At 41.5% G+C, this 19350-nt stretch overlaps 1 long non-coding RNA gene across 1 annotated transcript in view; it reads left to right on the forward strand.

The window, feature by feature from the left end:
* The first annotated feature begins 887 nt into the window (after positions 1–887).
* Positions 888–19350, forward strand: part of LOC129173951 (uncharacterized) — a 34706-nt gene continuing 16243 nt past the window's right edge. Inside the window, exons 1-2 of the long non-coding RNA XR_008567332.1 lie at positions 888–1415; positions 7271–7332. This is a non-coding gene — a long non-coding RNA (uncharacterized LOC129173951). The remainder of the gene's footprint in view (positions 1416–7270; positions 7333–19350) is intronic.

The following is a 19350-nucleotide window of genomic DNA, read 5'->3' on the forward strand; positions in this document are numbered from 1 at the left end:
ACGTCAAATGAAATTAGCAACACAAACCAATTTCATTAAAAAAAAACAAAAAACTTTTACGTACAGGATTTTGCAAGAAAAAATGTTTATTATGTTATTTTTTTATTTTTTATTTATTTATGTTTTTTTAATTATTATGTTAAAAAAAAATTAAAAAAAATAAAAAGTAAAAAAAAAAAGTAAAAAAAAAAGAAAAAATGTTAATTAAAATGAGTCACAATCTTACAACAAAAAAGTGCGATAGCATCATAACGTGCTGATGCTATTACATAAGAAGTTATTGCACTCTTTAACTGGACACCGAATGGGGAAAAGTAGACATATTTTTTCATAAAAGACAAAAGATAAAATGCCCAAAAAAACGGCAAATTTTTTCCTCGAAATTCCTCGAATTTTTTTCCACTCGAGAATTTTTATTAAAAAAAATGTTTTTAACATTTTATTTATTTTTACATGTTCAAAATGAACACAATACATCACATTGTTGCAGACAGAGAAAAAGTGGAAATTTTGCACGATGAAGTGTGACCATCGTCCGCAATCCTCATGGGGAACACTTTGCTTTCTAACGAGAGAAAACGCGTTAGTATGAGCCAGCTAACTGTGCACGTCATGGGAGGTACCGATTTCAACTATGGAGCCCTCTGAAAAAAACCCTCTAACAACATTTTAGCGCTTATCTTGCTGCATTTTGATGATTTAAAACATTACCGAAACTTCTTTCCTAGGCGCATTGGTTTGACATAGCCCATAGGAGCTAACGCTAGCAGCGTAGAAACAGCGACGACACTTACAATGTCCGCTCTCATTGGGGTGGCTGTGTTTTCCAGTATAAGACTTGTGCTCCAGTCCTCTCGTAAAAAATGCTCTTGTTGAGTCTTCGTAGCAAAACTGAGAACCAGTAGTATCCACTCTTCTGTCTGTCTCATTGCAGTGGCTTGAGGCCTTGTGTTGCTCCGCCAGATTAATATAGTTTTTTGTGCTAGCTGCTACAATAACAATATCACTGTAGCGTGGTTTATATACAGGTCAGTTATGTAAATGGAACACTTTTGGTGTTTTTTGAGGGTTTTTTGTTCGGGCTTAGCGTCAAAATAGGTACCTCCCATGACGTGCATTGTTAGCTGGCTCATACTAACTCGTTTTCTCTCGCGAGAACGCACAGAAAAGGGAAAGAAATATGTGTTCGACGGGCAGAAAAATTGTACATTTATGCAATAAGGTGCTGCTCTGCTGCCCTCTAACTGTCATGTGTTGCAGCACACCTACCGACCCCTGGGAGGAGCTCATGCGCACCTGTTGGCAATCAGCGTCTGGACTATTTCATCCCTGTCTTGTTCCTCACCTGTTGCCAGATTGTCTTCCCGTGCACGCATGTTCTCTGCTCTTGCCTACCTCGCTCTGCCCTGCATTTTGTAAGTACTGGTATTTTCCTGCTTGCGGGGTTACGGCAGTGATTTTCTGTTGTACTTTGTATTTTTGCTCTGCTAGCTTGTCGTACTCTTCCCCCCCCAACATTTTGCCGTGTTTGTCAAATTCTGCTTGATTGCAAAATATGTTGAGGAGGTCGTCAGAGAAGTAAACAAGGAGGAGTGAACATCCTCCTGATGTCCGATGCTTTGTTGTTCATAGTTCATATTGTTGTTCCAGCTGGACTACCCAGCATGCCTTGCGGGCACTTGCAAATAACAGTTTTAAGTTACGTGTTTTGTTTAGTGCTCAGTTGTTGTTTATCCCCCACGTAGTAGTAGTAGTAGTTGATTTATATGATGCATTAACTTGCTGTGGATGTGTTTTGTTTTTCTTTTGTTGAGCGAGTACGTCGTTCTGTTTGACGCCACCTGTATAGAGACGGCCCCTCCGCCAAGTTTTTTAACCCAATCTGGCCCGTGAGTCAAAAAGTTTGCCCACCCTGTACTAAAACCTTCATTAGTACGGTGCAGGTGATGTTTAAAGTAACATAGTCATCATAGCAGTACGGTATATACTGTAAAAACATCAATCGTAGTACTGATGATGAGTGACGGACGTGGTGACAAATGTGCGATTATTGCTTGTGTCTGGGAGGTGAGTCTCTTCACATGAAGACCGGACCCTGTACGTTGTCCTTATTGCTTTTTTTGTTGACTGGTTGTCACCATGTGGTATTATGCAGCCAGGACAGAAACACACGCACATGTGTACTTTCCTACGTCACAAGCCTTTAATCTCAGTTCTCAAGTAAAGACGTACAAGTCCAAGTCACGTCTCAAGACAAGACAGAGGTCAAATCCGAAGTCGTAGGCTTGAAATGTTTGAATCCTTACAAGTCATAAGGACTGTTTAGTGTTTGCCAATTGGTGTCTACCCATGAAAACGGCTAAAAATGTTACTACGCTAACATTAACATGCTCACATTTGCATGCTAACAACCTAGCATGATAGTGGTAAATGTTTATATATGTATCTACCCATGAAAATAGCAAAAAAAAAAAAATAGTAGTATGCTAACATTAGCATGCAAAATTTAGCCTGCTAACACCTCGCATGATAGTGCAATTTACCGGGAATGCAAAATATCTCGAACAACCATTTTTTTTGTGGAGTTACATGCACAAATGCTAAAAATGGTCCTATCTTGCAACGTGAAAGAATCCTTTGCAAAATTTCTGCATCCAGACGGTGATCGGGGTCAACCCAAAAATGTTATCAGTTCTTCCATATCCCATTTCCGGCAAAATCCACTCCGAAGTTTTCAAGTTATTTTGAACACAGACAAACAAACAGATAAACGCCAGCTGCGCTTGGCGGAGGTAATAAGCCCTTTCAAGTAACCGGCCGATCGACTAAATTCTGGTGATTAAAAACATTACCAGGCCATTGATGTCCAAATTCTTTGCATACTCGCCAATCATCATTCTATGGTGCGTTATTCTATTTTCAGTCGTGCGCAGGCATTCATAACAAGTATCCATCAATATCCAAATGCCTTCATATGCGCCAAAAGGAAATACATTTTACATTGCAATGCTCCAAAATCTAGCTTGTACACTATAGAGAGAGAATATTTCATTAGTATTTTTAATGAATTAGCGCTCTTATCTCTCGTGGCTCGACCTGTGCTAGCCTGCTGTTTAATTTCAAAGTCATTTCCTTGCTATATGAGCGTGCCGTTTACGTGCTAATGTGGCGGGCCTCGTCAAGCAACGCCGTGATTCACGGAGGACTTGGAGGCCGCGTGCATCCCGATGTTTTGCAATTAAGCCCCAGAGAAAACAATAATATTAGCGCCAATGATGGAAATAATTGCCGGTGAAGCCAACAACGGTAATCACACATGGAGAAATACCTCTGTTTGACCGAATCATACACAATTATCATGCATGTGTATATAATATAATTAATTCTACGTCTGAGCCTCCTCGCCCCGAGGCCATCGGCATCGAATCACTTTTGTATGTATAATAGATCAGAGAGCAGTTCATGAATAAAACAAGCGTGTGCGGCACTGACTGTGAATGTTTGTCTATGGACGGCGCAATCAAAGTGAACATGTAATATTGGGATAATCCATACTTGATGAATTCAAGGGGCTGACTTGCCTTGGCTAAGTTCAGCTAATTTCCAGACACGGCTTGCCTCCGTAATTGAGTTTCCAATAACATTAGGATTATTTCAGCCCCGGCGTGATAATTGAATTCAAGGTATTTTTGTAATATTGTAGACGTGTGATTATTATCGCGCATTTGCATGGAGATACCGCTGCCTTCCCGAAACTCATCACTTTCCTGCATAACTGGATTTCTGATATTGTAGCATACATTTGGCTTCATAACAAATGACGGGATCCCCTGCGCGTAATAAGAGTCAATGAGCGCAGAAAAGTTCATTTCTATATTACCCAAAATACGACCTCGGGGGGGGGGAATTGAATTTAAAACATCGGTGTACTCGCGCGGCACGAAAAACTTTTAGCATAACAGTATGGGGGGTAAAACCATGAAACGCACTCGGTCAAGAACTGAGGTGTAGTACCTGGGCCTTCAGTGGGGGCCCGTTCCACCATGATCATGTCGCACGTATACGAACCATCAATAACCCTAGCGACCCGAGTGAGGATAAACGGCATAGAAAATGAATGAATGAATGATTTAGTTTTTTTCAGTTTGTATTTGTATGTCTTCTCGATTGTTTTGTGTCAATTTCGATCTTTCTAAGTGTTGTAAAGCAGACTTGGGTAGGAGTTGGGGTTGCTTTCCTTCCTTTTGTTGATTGAATAAAAAATAAATAAGTAAATAACATCAGCAAAACCCGTACCCACCGGACTCAGCCTGTCACGTTCACAGACGGTCAGAAATCACAAACTCTAACACTAAACATAACGGCCAGATTGCTATAATTCCATTGCTAACAACACAAGAAACCAGTTATCTTTGAATCAATAATCACCGATACGCCTGATTTACATTTTTGCCTGGAACTTTGAGCATTAGTGACTTGTACCTGCGATTTACGGTGCTCGTAAATTTGACGCTCGGCCAAAAACTACTGCCTCTATGATGAAAGGTTCAGACAAATGCAGACCTCTACACGACAACATCATCTGGAGCTGTTCAGAATCAGTATTTCTCTAGAGTTGTTCATTTCTCCTCCTCCATCGGTCATTTTGGGCGTAACCTGCCTTGTCGAACAGTTTTGCTCTGATCAACCAATCAGAGGATGGGAAAAATGCTGATGTTATTTCTGTGAAGCGAATCTGATTGGGTAAAAAAAATACCACAATTGCTAATAGTGTTGTATAGGCCCTCACTACTGATTCTGAAGGCCCTGGGCAGATTACATTGACTTGGCAACACATAGAAGCTGAAATCTGATTGGATAAAAATGATCTAACATGCACATTCACTACTGGAAGCAGTGAAAAGTATTGACAATTGCTGAGACATGGAGAAGGGGAAGCGTTAAATAAACTCTGCTTCTGCCTACTCCTTTTCGGACATGAATTGCGGTCCGTAATGTGACAAACAAACCCCTATCATGACCGTTACACAATGTAGTCGTATTACAAGAAGAACGCCAGCCTGTCTGCGGTCATATGATGTGAAAAGTGAACATTTCTACTGTTCAACTCATCAAATTCGCATCACTTCAGAGTTTGATCCTGCTAGCAAGAAGAAATGCTAGCAAGCTTAGACATGGTGGCCCCAATGCTCATCTGGTGCATAATGGAGGCTGTATAAGCAGCATCGCTAAATGCAATTTTCATTACCTCGCGCACCGAGATACAATAGACGCTCTCTGCATTATTCTTTTCAAAGACATTTCCTCCCAGCTCGAGGTGAACTCGCTGGCACCGTCTGTGCCCCTGCACAAAATGAATTTTTGACAAGTTGCGCATTCACGCATGCAAAAATGGGGAATTATTGGGCGTTAGCTTTAGCCTGCCCGTGCTAGCTGTCACATTTGGGCCACGACTGGGCAAGCCCATGAACGGAGGCGCCCAACACACACACACGCACACACACTCACACACACACACACGGGTGGCTGTGAATAGACGCTCTATCCATTGTCATGATTAGGAGTAGCCACAGGGCCTGCACAGTTGCACTAGCATGGCACCAGCCAAGACGTCATGCCAGACTTTCCACTGTTGTTTTGCATAAATGTTGAATCATGCCAGCGTCCTTTTTTAGTGTGTAACAACAGGCCGCATTGATATTGATTTAATGCTCACTAATATTTAAACTGCCCTGAGGGATCGATGCGCTTCGGCATGATTTAATATGGCCTACAAGTACACAAATACAGCAGCAAAACACAAAATCGATACTGCAAACAAAAAAAAGGATACAAATCATATTGTTTTAGTTCAAGAAAATATACCAAGGATGAACATTTCACTAAATTAACCCTCAAGACGTCCTTTTAAATATCCTACTAATATTTTTTTAAAATAAACACCTTGAACCGACCATCAATGGAGACACACACATCATTTCAATAGCAAGGCACTATTGCAACCTTAAAAGTTTGCTGCATGCTTTGAATGGGAAAAAGTAGTGCCATCTGGTGGACAAATTAAAAAAAAAGAAAGTTGCATGTATTCTCTCCCATAAATTAATTTAAAACATAATTTTTTAATTAATTACTTTTTATTATATGTAATTACAGTTTTTTTTTGCAGTTGAATTCCTTTATTTAGTGTTTTAATGCTGGATTTTACGTTTTTCGTGTGATCCGTGTGAGTGACGTGGGAGTTAATGTAGGTCTAATTTAGGCATAAAATGTGACTTGCACCAAAACTCGGAACTTTCGTGACAGTGTCGGAACGGAACGCGTATGTAACCAAAGTTACGTTAAGTTTTGTTTATCGGAAATTAATTAATTAAATAGAAATTATATGAATAATATTTTATAAAATTAAATTAGGACTCTAAATTGTCCATAGGTATCAATGTGAGTGTGATTGGTTGTTTGTCTATATGCGCCCTGCGATTGGCTGGCGACCAGTCCAGGGTATACCCCGCCTTTTGCCAGAAATTCAGCTGGGATAGGCTCCAGCATACCCCCGCGAACCTAATGAGGAGAAGCGGAGAAGTATAAAAAAAAACAGCGATTAGTGCGACACTTCCCATGCGAGCTCCCCGCACCATTACAGAGCAGTCCGGGCACCGTGGGGGGGGGGGACTGCCGCTTTTGAATATCCAACCACCAAGTTGAAATTAACAGCGATGGAGACGAATATCCAACGTGAAACTAACTTCACCACGGTAAACAACCACGGTGAGTGGACTAACACTTAACACGGGGTCTGGTCAACTTCCTGGCTAAAGCTAGCGCTAACGTCAGGTGGTGTGTCTTATGACAAAGCACACAGCCTTACATTAGCTTGATGTTTCAGTTGGCTAGCGTATACACAGTATCATTAGTTTGCTGCTTCAATGTTGGCATAAGATTGACGTAATTTATGGTTTTACTTACCTGACTGGTTGGAAGGAGTCCGGCATAGCGCCTCAAAGACAGGGCACCGAACGTAGGCATCGAAATAAAAATAAAAAAAAAAAGATTCCTGGGTTGTTAGCTCAGTTTGCCATCGCTGAGCATAGCTGGGCTGGACTGAACAGTGCCTCCTCTGGTTGCAGCCAAGTACTGCACTCTATTTAGCCTGAGACAATGAAGCTAATGTTCCGAATAAAGTGGCTGACAGAGTAATGATGAGGGATGATCATTAGTATAAAATACAATATACATTTCAAGGAAATCACGCATCTCTCGTTTTGTTTTCCAGGCGGATAAACGTCATTCCGGAAGGTGACGAGGAAGCGCGTGGGGCGGAAAGGCGAGCCAGACGTGAGTCGCAAAGAAAGGTTGCAACAACTTTTAACAAAACATGACACCCGAGTGAGGGCTGCGTCCTCATTTACATACGCTGACATTTTGCTGAGAATATTTCAACGTTAGGCTGAGCTGTAATGAACTCCTGCCAGGGAGCAGTCAAGGAATAATGTTTCCATAAAGGTAACCTGTCCACATCTCCTCATGGAGAAAGATGTGGAGGAGGAAAAGGCCTTTTTTTCTCTCCTTTCCGCAATGTTGGCTGCTTGATAACAAAGGAGCATTTTTCTTTCAACGGCCTTCATCCGTCTTTAGTGATTTAGTGAATTTTTCCAGCCTCTTTACAGGCTAATTGCACTCCGAGTCGTGTGAATTTGTTAGTGGTGACACCTTGCCTACCCAGTGGGAATGCATCTCATTACTGGACGGCGTGTCCAGGAACATCAGATATTATTAGCTGTCATTAATCTGCCACGTACGGGGAAAGGATGGGGAGGCGGCGGCAACAAAGAGACACATATGTTGGCTGCTCTGTGGCAAGGTCAAAAGTCAGAAAGGTTAAAAACCACCAATAGGGACGAGGAGAGGTAAAAACGATGACAATGACATTTGAATAATCGCCACATAATAGAAGAGCTCGATAAAATATGAATGCTGGTTTTGATGAAAATTGCCACTTGTCATAAAAATGTGATTATTAAACATGTAATGGGTGGTGAACGTCACTCCGCTGGCGTCCAGTTGGCAGCTCTAGCTTTTAGCTCGATGGCTAGTGCTGTTGGCTTTCATTCTGGGGACCCGGGTTTGACTTCAGTTAACAAAACTACGTGCCTTGTGATTGGCTGGCCACCAGTGGGGGGTTTTAGTCCACCTTTCGCAAAAAAAAAAAAAAAAATTCAGCTGTGGGAGGCTCCAACTCACCGCAAGAAAATGGATGTTTTTAAGTACGGGCTCAAAACTACATTTGCAATGAGCTGGAAATGTCACAGTCCCGTTTGGACTATTTTTTTTGTGCTCCGAGTGCAGGGGTGTCCAAAGTGCAGCCTGGGGGCCATTTGCAACCAGAGGCTGTTTTTTTTTTTTTTTTTTTTGATTGGCCCACAGCACATTTTTTAAAAAAATGTTTCGAAAATGGTTAAGTTAGAAGTAATTCTAAAAGAATTACGTGAAAATATTAAGAGGAAAAAGTTCCAATCGAACGAGGAAAAGTTGTCATTTTATGAGAATAACGTAATTTAAGGAAACGTAACGTCTTTTTAGTAGCATAAACTTGAAATAGTTAAGAAAAAAGATGTTATTGTTTTTTAAAGTCGTAATATTGTGCGACACACACAAATAAAGTTGTAATTTTTGCAAAATTAGGTTGCGAAAAAGTTCATAATAGAATGGAATAAAGTCAAAATATTAGCTGGAATAGAAAACTGGAATAGTGGGGGGAAAAACAACAGCAGAAAATGGAGAAACGGCTGTAATTTTACGAGGGTAAAGTCAAAATATTAAGCGAAAGTAAGATTCTGACAAGAAAAAAATAGCGTGACATTATGAGGAAAAATACCATCATTTTAGTTGGTTTTTTTTAAGCCATAATATGAAACAAAACAACGAATAAAGTTGTATTTTTGGGGAAGATTAGGTTGCAGAAAAAGTTACAATGTTACAAGAATAAAGTAAAAAAATATTACGGAAATTAGTAAAAAAAAAAAAAAAAAAAAAAGAAGAGACGAAAAGAAAATTTACAAGAAGAAAGTTGAAAAATAGTTGTGAATTCAACATTTTTTTAAAAAATGGAAAAAAAACAGCTGTAATTTTACAAGAATAAAGTAAAAAAATATTATGGAAATTAGTAAAAAAAAAAAAAAAAAGAAGAGACGAAAAAACAAGAAAAGAAAATTTACAAGAAGAAAGTTGAAAAATAGTTGTGAATTTAACATAAAAAAAAAATGGAAAAAAAAAACAGCTGTAATTTTACAAGAATAAAGTAAAAAAATATTATGGAAATTAGTAAAAAAAAAAAAAAAAAGAAGAGACAAAAAAACAAGAAAAGAAAATTTACAAGAAGAAAGTTGAAAAATAGTTGTGATTTGAACATTTAAAAAAAATGGAAATAACAGCAGAAATGGAAAAAAACAGCTGTAATTTTACAAGAATAAAGTAAAAATATTATGAGGAAAAAAGGTGTATTCTAACTCGTGATATTATGACGAAAAATGATGTTTTAGTAGCATAGAGTTTATTTTTTTGCAAATATGAGTAAAAATTTTATTTTTGGGAAAATGAGGTTGGGGAAACATTATAATATTATGGGAATAAACTCAAAATATTTCAGGAATAAAGTTATAATATTGGGAGAAGAAAATGCATGAAGGTTATATATGAAGAGAGTTGAAAAATAAAAAAAAATGGGGAAAAAAGAGCAAAGACTGAAGTTCATCCTAATAATACCCTTTTTCACTTGTATCGCAGTTTTTGTGTAACTTCTTAGCACATCTGCATGTGTTGCTTGACAAAATATCAAAGCGTCCCTTGCTATTATTCTTTTCCTTTTTCAAAAACATGCTGAGCATGATCTCAAACTGTTGTTGTGACTGTCGAAATTCAAATGAATCTTGACTTCAAGACAAAAAAACGTTTGCGGCATTAATACAGTAAAGAAAACCCCCACTAAATATGTTAGTGTGTATTTTTCTGTGTCAATAACGAGTGCTTGATGCAAGTCCACAGTACATTGAATGTTCTAGTAAATATACCAACTATTGGTGCGTTTCTGCCATCTTTCAAACTGTTTTGTTCTCAAATCCTGTTTGACTTAAAACGAGTATGACAACCCTAAAGACGATTTTCAGACAATCCATTCCCTTTCAATTCAACCTGATTGCCGACTGGTTTTGTACACGTATGTTTAATTTGATACAGCATCTTTGGCATTTTCCTTCGCTTGCACAGCCCCGCCTGGAGACTACTACACGCATACTAGATAGGATTACACCTTCTAAGCAGATTTGGTTGCGGAAGGGTTAACACAGATCCCCGTGCTTTGCTGAACAAACAGGACATCATTTGAAGACACAGGAACTAAGCGGGCCCTCATTAAGAGGAGAGAGGGGGTTTCTGTCCCGCTTTCTACGTTGCGGCCTCCTGCCGCGCCGCCTGGCTCTGTGAGCGACATTCTGCATGTGGCCTAATGACTAAAAGTTCCTCTATAAAAAGTATACAACACAGCTCCCTGCAAATTGAGTTTCCTCTTTGTGCCAATTGAGGGTGGTTTATGTAGGCTGCAGGGAGTTCCTTTGAACTCGCCTCCCCAAAAAAACGCCAAATTCCTGGGTCAACCCCCTCCAAGCCTCCCTTCCTTTCCTCTTCTTGAGAAAGCGGAGGATGATGGCTCAGACGCCCAAATTCATGCCACATTGCACAGAAACCAGACAGAAGTGAAAGGTAAAATCACTTATTAAGAATAAGATTAAGATGACATAAAGCAGGTGTTTCTCTTCTTCTTCATTGCTTAGAAATTTGTGTGTAAATCAGCTTTTACTGAATTCAAGTGTTGGCATAGGTAAGGTATCATACAGTGGTGCGCAAAAGTCTCAGTTTTCGCAACGCTGTAATGCTATACATTTTTTGGCATGTTTGTCACACTTAAATGTTTCAGATCATCAAACAAATTTAAATATTAGTCAATGACAACACAGCTGAACACAAAATGCAGTTTTTAAATGAAACGTTTTATTATTCAGGGAGCAAAAAATCCAAACCTACATGGCCCTGTGTGGAAAAAGTGAGATTAATTGAGAGCAATCAGTCTGGAAAAGGTTATAAAGTCATTTCTAAAGTTTTGGGACTCCAGCGAACCACAGTGAGAGCCATTATCCACAAATGGGGAAACATGGAACAGTTGTGAACCTTCCCAGGCCAACCAAAATGACCCCAAGAGTATAGCGACGATTCATCCAAGGGGTCACAAAAGACCCCACAACAACATCCAAAGAACTGCAGGCCTCACTTGCCTCAGTTAAGGTCAGTGTTCATGACTCCACCATAAGAAAGACACCGGGCAAAAACAGCCTGCATGGCAGAGTTCCAAAACCAAAACCACTGCTGAACAAAATGAAAATTAAGGCTCGTCTCAATTTTGCCAGAAAACATCTTGATGATCCCCAAGACCTTTGGGAAAATACTCTGTGGTCTGACGAAACAAAAGTTTTGGAAGGAGTGTGTCCCATTACATCTGGCGTAAAAGTAACGCCACATTTCAGAAAAAGAACATTATACAGTACCCACAGTAAAATATGGTGGTGGGAGTGTGATGGTCTGGAACTGTTTTGCTGCTTCAGAACCTGGAAGACTTGCTGTGATAAATGGAACCATGAATTCTGCTGTCTACCAAAAAGTCCTGAAGGAGAATGTCCGGCTATCTGTTGGTGACCTCAAGCTGAAACCAACTTGGGTTCTGCAGCAGGACAATGATCCAAAACACACCAGCAAGTCCACCTCTGAATGACTGAAGAAAAACAAAATGAAGACTTTGGAGTGGCCTAGTCAAAGTCCTGACCTGAATCCTATTGAGATGCTGTGGCATGACCTTAAAAAGACGCTTCATGCTGGAAAACCCTCCAATGTGGCTGAATTACAACAATTCTGCAAAGATGAGTGGGCCAAAATTCCTCCACAGCGCTGTAAGAGACTCATTGCAAGTTATCACAAACGCTTGATTGCAGTTGTTGCTGCTAAGGGTGGCCCAACCACTTATTAGGTTTAGGGGGCATTCACTCTTTCACACAGGGACATGTAGGTTTGGATAGTTTTCCTCCCTTAACAATAAAAAGTTTCATTTAAAAACTGCATTTTGTGTTCAGTTGTGTTCATGTTTATTTTTGGCACCGACCAGAGTACCAAATCACAAGGGTAAAAATCTATTTATTTTGACTTTAAACCTTACTAAAATCATCTTAGCAGGCTTGAAAAAGATGTTTGCTTTTATTTTTCCTAAGCTGCTGCGCCTTTCCAGAGGTCTTCTTATAACTGCTGCCTTAGAAGCATTCCTACGACTCGTACTTGCAGAGAAATACACACAATTACGGCAACAATGTGAATGGAAGTCAAATCACTGCCATTGCTAGTGCCTGTATTTCTTAATGACTGTCAAAATAAAGGCACAGACTATAATTGAATGTCAATGATTTTGCACAAAACTATCTTTAATAGTAGTACAACCAGAGTTACATATGTTGTGTTTTTACAGCCTGTATTTTAGTGTCTCCAAATATCACTTTTCTTCCAAATGCTCCTCACCATACATATTAAAAACAACAATCTGCCAACACTTTGCCGTCTTTTGTTCCCCACTATCTTTATTGCCAAAAGCCAATGTTGGCGGCATCCCATGTGGAAGCAACGGGGGCCTCGATGCCCACGACTCAGCCAAGTGGCACCAATTGTCTTCCGTGTCGGGGGGCAAGAAAGCCGGGCTCATTCGACACTCATCAAAACCCTCAAAAAGGTCTGAGTGTAAATCCCGACACTACTTCTTTTGCCTCCCTGGTTCCCCCCCTGCACACACCCTGCCCTCCTCGCAATTATCCACACACACTGCCATAAATCTAATGCGCTTTCATGATCTCTGCAAGTACATAAAACGTGTTTGGCGGATTTGCATACAAACATACTTATTCTAAATCCCCCTCAGAAGTTGTAAATGATTGTCTTCTCCTGAAATACATCTCCGCAAATTGTATTTGGGCATGTTTATGAATCCTATTACGGCGCGAGGTTTATCATATTTTGTGGACAGCGATGGCTTCTCAGCGTAGCTGTTAGGAAGAGGGAGAGCGGGGCCTTGGGCGATTGTCATTTGTTTTAGATAGGCACTGGATTCCCCTTCATTGCTCCGTGACAGCTTCACAGTACCAAGATGGATCTCTTAAGTCCCTGCATTAGGCCTAATTCAGTAACTGTCTACTGAGGCGACGAGGCTGCGGCCACACTTTTCAATGTGTTATTTACGACATACATGTATCATAGTCTTGGGACACACCACTTACATCCATAATTACACTTAAAATAACACAGTGTGCTTCCAACTGTGGGAACAATTTGAGGAGGGACATTTTCTGTTGAAGTGCACATGAGTTGCTGCATTTATCTACCTCTGCATGCGCTTTAAAGTGTCACTAGTCATCTGTCGGTGTGTTATTTCCAATGAATGCATCACCAGTGCTAACCCCGGCTGAGCAGTTTGCTCCCCACCGCTATTACAGCATTGGTTCTGTTGCTGCCGTGTTGTGCAGTGCACTTGTTGAATCAATTTTAGCAGACGTTGCGTGTGACTGCTGAAGTTGAGCTGGAATGTACGATGAATTTTGAAATATCCAAGAAATGGGTTGAAATTCACCGACGGGGGATTGAACCAGCAACCATTAGGTCCGGCAATGACCATTTTACAACCTGAGCCATGTCGCTGTGTACAGAATAAGCTGTGTCACGTGTGAAATTACAATCTGAGCATTTACGACATGTTCATTTCATGTTGGGCTGTTTTGAGATGTCACCAAAATATTCGCAGAAGCATCGACACATTATATTTATATTTATGATTTTTAATGCCTTTTACTGTTTTGTTATGCTAGTTTTGGTCTCCCTACCCATTTAAGAGTCTGACTCATGATGGTAGCAGACTAAAAGGCCTCCGAGTTCGAAAACTTGGCACATTTTGTTCTTCTTTTGGTTCATTTCTACACTGCCAACCAAGCTACAACTATGGCGGTCCTAAAAGGTCAAAAAGGCTTAGTAGTGTACCACCTTAAGCGGCTATCAAAAAGCATTCTATCGTTTCAGCCTCTCTTCCGCACGGAAACGGCTTTCCGGGTGACCTGAAGCAGTATTTTTATTTAAAACGGCTTCCAGAGTGACAAAATCCGTTGCCGTGTCGACAGGCAATACGGGAACGATGACGTCACCGACCCACCGCCGCCTCGTCGCCGTCACGTGACCAGAAGTGAGCTTTGATGACAACCCAATTTCATATCTGAATATTTTTGACAGACATGACTCACCTCAGTCGACATTCTCCTGATATTTTGTTATTCCGCTTCTCGTAAGCGAGAGACGACGGACTTATGCGCATCCGTTCTTTCTTCTTCTATGGTTGGAGTGTCACGTGGGTCCGTCTGCATGCCTGTTCACAGCGCCACACGTAGGTGCGCCTCGTGTATTACATCGTTTTCACTAAGTGATGCGTTCCCGTCTGGATGCAACTGTATACTAATCCGGCAGTGTGGACGCGATCCTAAGAACGTACGTGAGCGGACAGGGTCTCAGTCAGTGGTTCTCAGTTATTTTTCTGTCATGCCCCCCCTCTCGGGAACAGACATTTTTTTCACGCCCCCCTGATTTGAAATACTATCGAGAAGCTGTAGTATTTATCTGCACAAACCTGTATGAGTTGCTGGCACCAGCATCATTCAAACATGAATAAAGACACTAACAGACCCGCCAATCTTGAAGAAATACAAGTACAGGACAGTATATAGCATTGGTCACCTTTTTTAGACCAAGATCCCTGGTCTTGGCCGTGAAACTGCAACTATCTATGTATTTGGAGGTGCACGTCTATGGAGTGATATTTGTGGCATAACTTTGAGGTAGCAAAGGCAGACTTTGAACCCTATTGACGTGCAATAATTACTGTTGTGCGCACAAGCACATCGCTGCAGCGCTCTGTCACTCCCTCTCCCTCTCAAGCTCGACCTTTTTGGATCGGTGTGCAAGGCGAGCCAGTGTATTAGTGTACCTCCGGCCGGGTTTTGGGGACCGGGCTCCTTGCTGGGGCTTGCGGGGTTGCTGCCTGGACAGCGGCGAGGCGTACGGGCGTGTTCAGTGGACAAAATACGTGCCTGTTGGTCACTCGCCAGGAGGCGAGGGCACTGATATGCTAATAAATAAGTCTCAAAGATCGACTAGCTTCTGTGCCACCTACGGCATCCATGCCTCATGGATGAATGGACAAAAATTGCCAAATACACGACAGAATAATGTCAAACATCTTCTCAGAAGAGTTGACGTCACTAAAACTGCAACTCTGTGTTTTATGTCCACCCCAAAAAAAAAGACCTAATGAAGTGCTGCATAATAGAGCAGTCTTTAGTAAGGTTTTGTTAGCAGATGGCAATAATAAGGGCTCACTCTACCTGCTTGCAGCCATAAATCAAAGCCACTTCAACATTGTCACATATTTTCTGCTTGTTTCCTCTGGGGGGGTGGCACTGGGGTCTCATGCACTCATCAAGCATTAATTGGTGCTGAGTGGGGAAGGTCATAAACATTTCAAGAGTTATAAAACTTTCATTAAGTTCTCGCGATAGCGCGCGAGTGAGTGACCCTCTTGCTCTCTCCCTCGCTTTTTTTTTCCTTTTTTTTTGAAGAGGGGATAGATTGGGGAACAAGCGGCCTCTTTGTGGCGCAGGGAGCCTTTTTCAAACTGTCTCGGCCTCTTGACTCGTCCTAAGCCAGAGATCAGAGCTTGGAAAGTGGCAAAACAAAGGGCCGATTTAATGAGATTGTAAAACAGGCTGAGTGGAAAGGAGGGGGGTTACCAAATAGCCAGACTGCCAGCTTTGGTCCGTTTCAAAAGGTCTTTTCAGGATCTCCTCGAAGCTGTCTCAATATGAGGGGAAGGGGGGGGACAAAATCAAAGGGAACCAAATGCTCTGACAGCTTTTGACATGAGGAAGATGTGAATTTTTGTCTCTCCATCGCACAATGGAGTCACATTCCTCACATGGAATCTGTCTTCTCCATTTCGCATAAAATCGGTGTTTTTTTGAGCTACAGTGTGAAACCTTTCATCAACGGTTGCGATCATGTTTAATGGAACATTTTAACTGCCATACGAGTGTAAAAACAAGTTGTCTTGAAATGTAAAAAGCATCATTTAGGAACACTGATGACCAGTGAGTTTAAGTAACGTTTTCTTGAAGTAACATTTTTACACTTTCAACTGTCATAAAAAAGTGTCAAAATAAGGTCTAAAACGGTCTAAAAACACTCAAATTGTCTTAACCGTAACAAAGGCATGATGTGGATATGCTTCAACCATCAGTCCGTTCCATAATTTTACTCTACGTACTGATATGTTCAAGGCTGTCGGTGAAATTGCATATTCGGGAGTGGAAAAAGTAAAAATAGATTCCACCACTGTTAATGGATTATGATACTACACTTTTTTTCATAGTTTGGCTGAAAAAGTACTGTAAAATCCGGTATATAAGCCGCACCGGTGTATAAGCCGCAGGAGTACATACATGTCATAAAGTGATATATTGTGGCACGCACAAGTCCGTGAGGACCAGGCAGCTCTTTATTTGACAGGAGCCGGTCATGACTATGAATAAACTCACAACGAGCTTGTCAACACGTTGAAAATTGCAGGAGGTCATCACTCAGTAAAACAGTCTGACTCACGGTTTCATCTTACCGACATTAAACTCATCACACAGCGACTTAACACCCAAACGGTGTACATGTACCAATACGAGCTTTAAATAACAAACGGCAGCTATTTTAACATCCACCCGTAATGCATTGCTGCCAGAAGAGCAATTCACTGGAGGACAGGGAGGGAGCCAGAGGAGCTGATGTCATCGCAGCGCCCCAATTAATGCAATGCCTTTGGGAGAACTTTAAAATGTTGGGGTTTTTTTCATTTTAAACACATTTTGTATATTTCTGAGGTATGCTTTTGGAGTGTTAAGTTCCTGTGTGGTGAATTTAGTGTCGTTCTCACTAAGATCATGCCGTGAGTCAGACTGCTATGTTGTTATACTGTTATATTTCCAGTGAGTTGACAAGCTTGTTGTGAGTGCACTGATAGCTCGTGATTGGCTCCTGCCAAAGAAAGGGCTACCGTTTCCTCACTGACACAAGAGCGGCACAGTATTTAAACAACCAGTAGTAGTTCCTGAAGTAAAGGCGATGTCACAAAATGAGAATTTAGCCATAGATTAGCTACACCGCTGTATAAACTGCAGGGTTCCACCTTTTAAGAAAAAATTTGCGGCTTATACACCAGAATTTAGGGTATATAGAAAATATATAATATAGAAAAATGAAATAAAAAAGCAAAATATCCGCTCAGAATGAATGCTTGGATGCTCTGAGGTCTAGGAACACCTGGCGGGATAACATTTTGTAACTTTTGAGGTATTTATTTTGAAATTTGTGGTTGAAGTAGGGAGGGGAAGAGCCTGGAAAAGGTTGGAACTTCAGTCCACTTAGCAGAGGAATAACATGAGTGAAGAAGAAATGAGATGTGATCTCATCAGAATGCAGGAAAAACATCCAATTATGATAGTAGGAGGGCGGGGCTTCATGTCGTTCACCCATTCGTGCTATAAATAGCTGCGTCGCACATCACAAAGGAAACAAGGCTGCCATTCATGTCGCTGCCTTGCTCTGTCCAAGACATGCCAGCATCTGATTTATCTCCTTGCATCTGTCACGTATCTACACTCCCAAAAATCTCAGAGGAATTGGACCATTTAACCCCTCCTCTGTTGTCATTAGACGGCGGGCGGTTAGACGGGCTCGGTGGACGCGGCGGACGCAGGAAGGGGAGGGTGGGAGAAGAATGAAAACAAGTCAAAGTTGAGGAGATAACCATCAGGCTCCTAAAGCCATTATGTGGCCCCGCTCCAGTGTGGAGTGTCAGGAGTCACACCCAGGTCCAACTTAGCCTGGAGCTGTTGACCCCACGCTCTCCGCTGACATTTCCATTCAGATGAATGGCTCTTCGCTGCATGCTAGGAAGTGTCCAGTTTGACCCTTACCTGCCCCGAGATTCCCTCCATTATTAACCGGGCTGGAGCCCCGCTGTCTGTCCTGTATTCTTTCGCCTGCCCTTCTCTGGGTAATAACGGTGGACAAATGAAGGCAGACGCGACTAATGGTGCTGGTTTTTAATGACACTTGACTTTTTTGTGTGCGTGCTCTCATTGTGAAGCGGTGGGAGACGAGCAGGGAAATTGTAGCATACCATGTAGGCTGGCTGGTTTCATCAACATCTTCGATCACTCCCCCAACACCAAATCTCACAATACTTCTCGCAAAAACGCTGGGTTGCGTGTGGAATGAATGAAGTCCTGTAGCGTTCACTGTGGGAACGGAATTGGAGGAGTCTGCTGGAGAATGAGCTCCGCTGCTCCTCTATTGTCCAAAGGAGTGGGTGGGTGGGGTTGTCCATGATGGAGAGCAGTTTGTCCAGTGTCCTCCTGTCTCACACTGTTACAAACGCCTCCAAATGAGTGGCTTTCCGGATCAGTTTGTCCATCCGGTTTACAGCATGTCCTCGATCGGGCAACGGTTGAAGATGTCGAGAAGTTGCTGTTGGTGTGGCTGCCCTCTCTCTCCACTCCGCTTATTCTTCATAAAATGTTTTTTTGAACGTCTGGAACGGAATAATTGGATTTACATTATTTCCAATGGGAGAAATGGCTTCGGTTTTTGTTCGTTTCAGTTTTTTAATGAAAACCAAGGGATGACTGGGTGTAGCACTTGCATTGATTGCCACAGGTCCATTTGTGATGATTCTAAAAATGGTTTGTTCGGGACATATCAAATCAAAAGACATTATGTATTCAAATGAAAAACAACTGAAAAGCTGACCAATGTTGGCGCACAGGAAGGCGGGACTTAAACCGAAACACAGTTCACAGCAGAGTGGAGGACCGCATCCCGACTGACGTAATGAGATAACATGTCTAGCTAAAGAACGGACATTTAAAAGCTAAATTATCTTCGCTTTATTTGATCATGTAGAGGAAATGTGTGTCTTTCAAAGTAAAATACCAAAAGGACCTTCATAGGTGTACTGTAGTTAACCGGTGTAATTAGCAAGAACACAAGTAATCAGTCCAGGGAAGTGTGTCATTAAATAGCACCCCCTCCCTCCCCCCTGCCCCTCCGTGATTAATTTGCCGCTCTTAACGACAAAATGAACCTTCCCGATGTCCTTAATGACCCTGGTTAATCTTTGAAGGAAAC

Source organism: Dunckerocampus dactyliophorus, chromosome 21, assembly GCF_027744805.1.
Source record: "Dunckerocampus dactyliophorus isolate RoL2022-P2 chromosome 21, RoL_Ddac_1.1, whole genome shotgun sequence".
In the NCBI taxonomy this organism is placed as follows: domain Eukaryota; kingdom Metazoa; phylum Chordata; class Actinopteri; order Syngnathiformes; family Syngnathidae; genus Dunckerocampus; species Dunckerocampus dactyliophorus.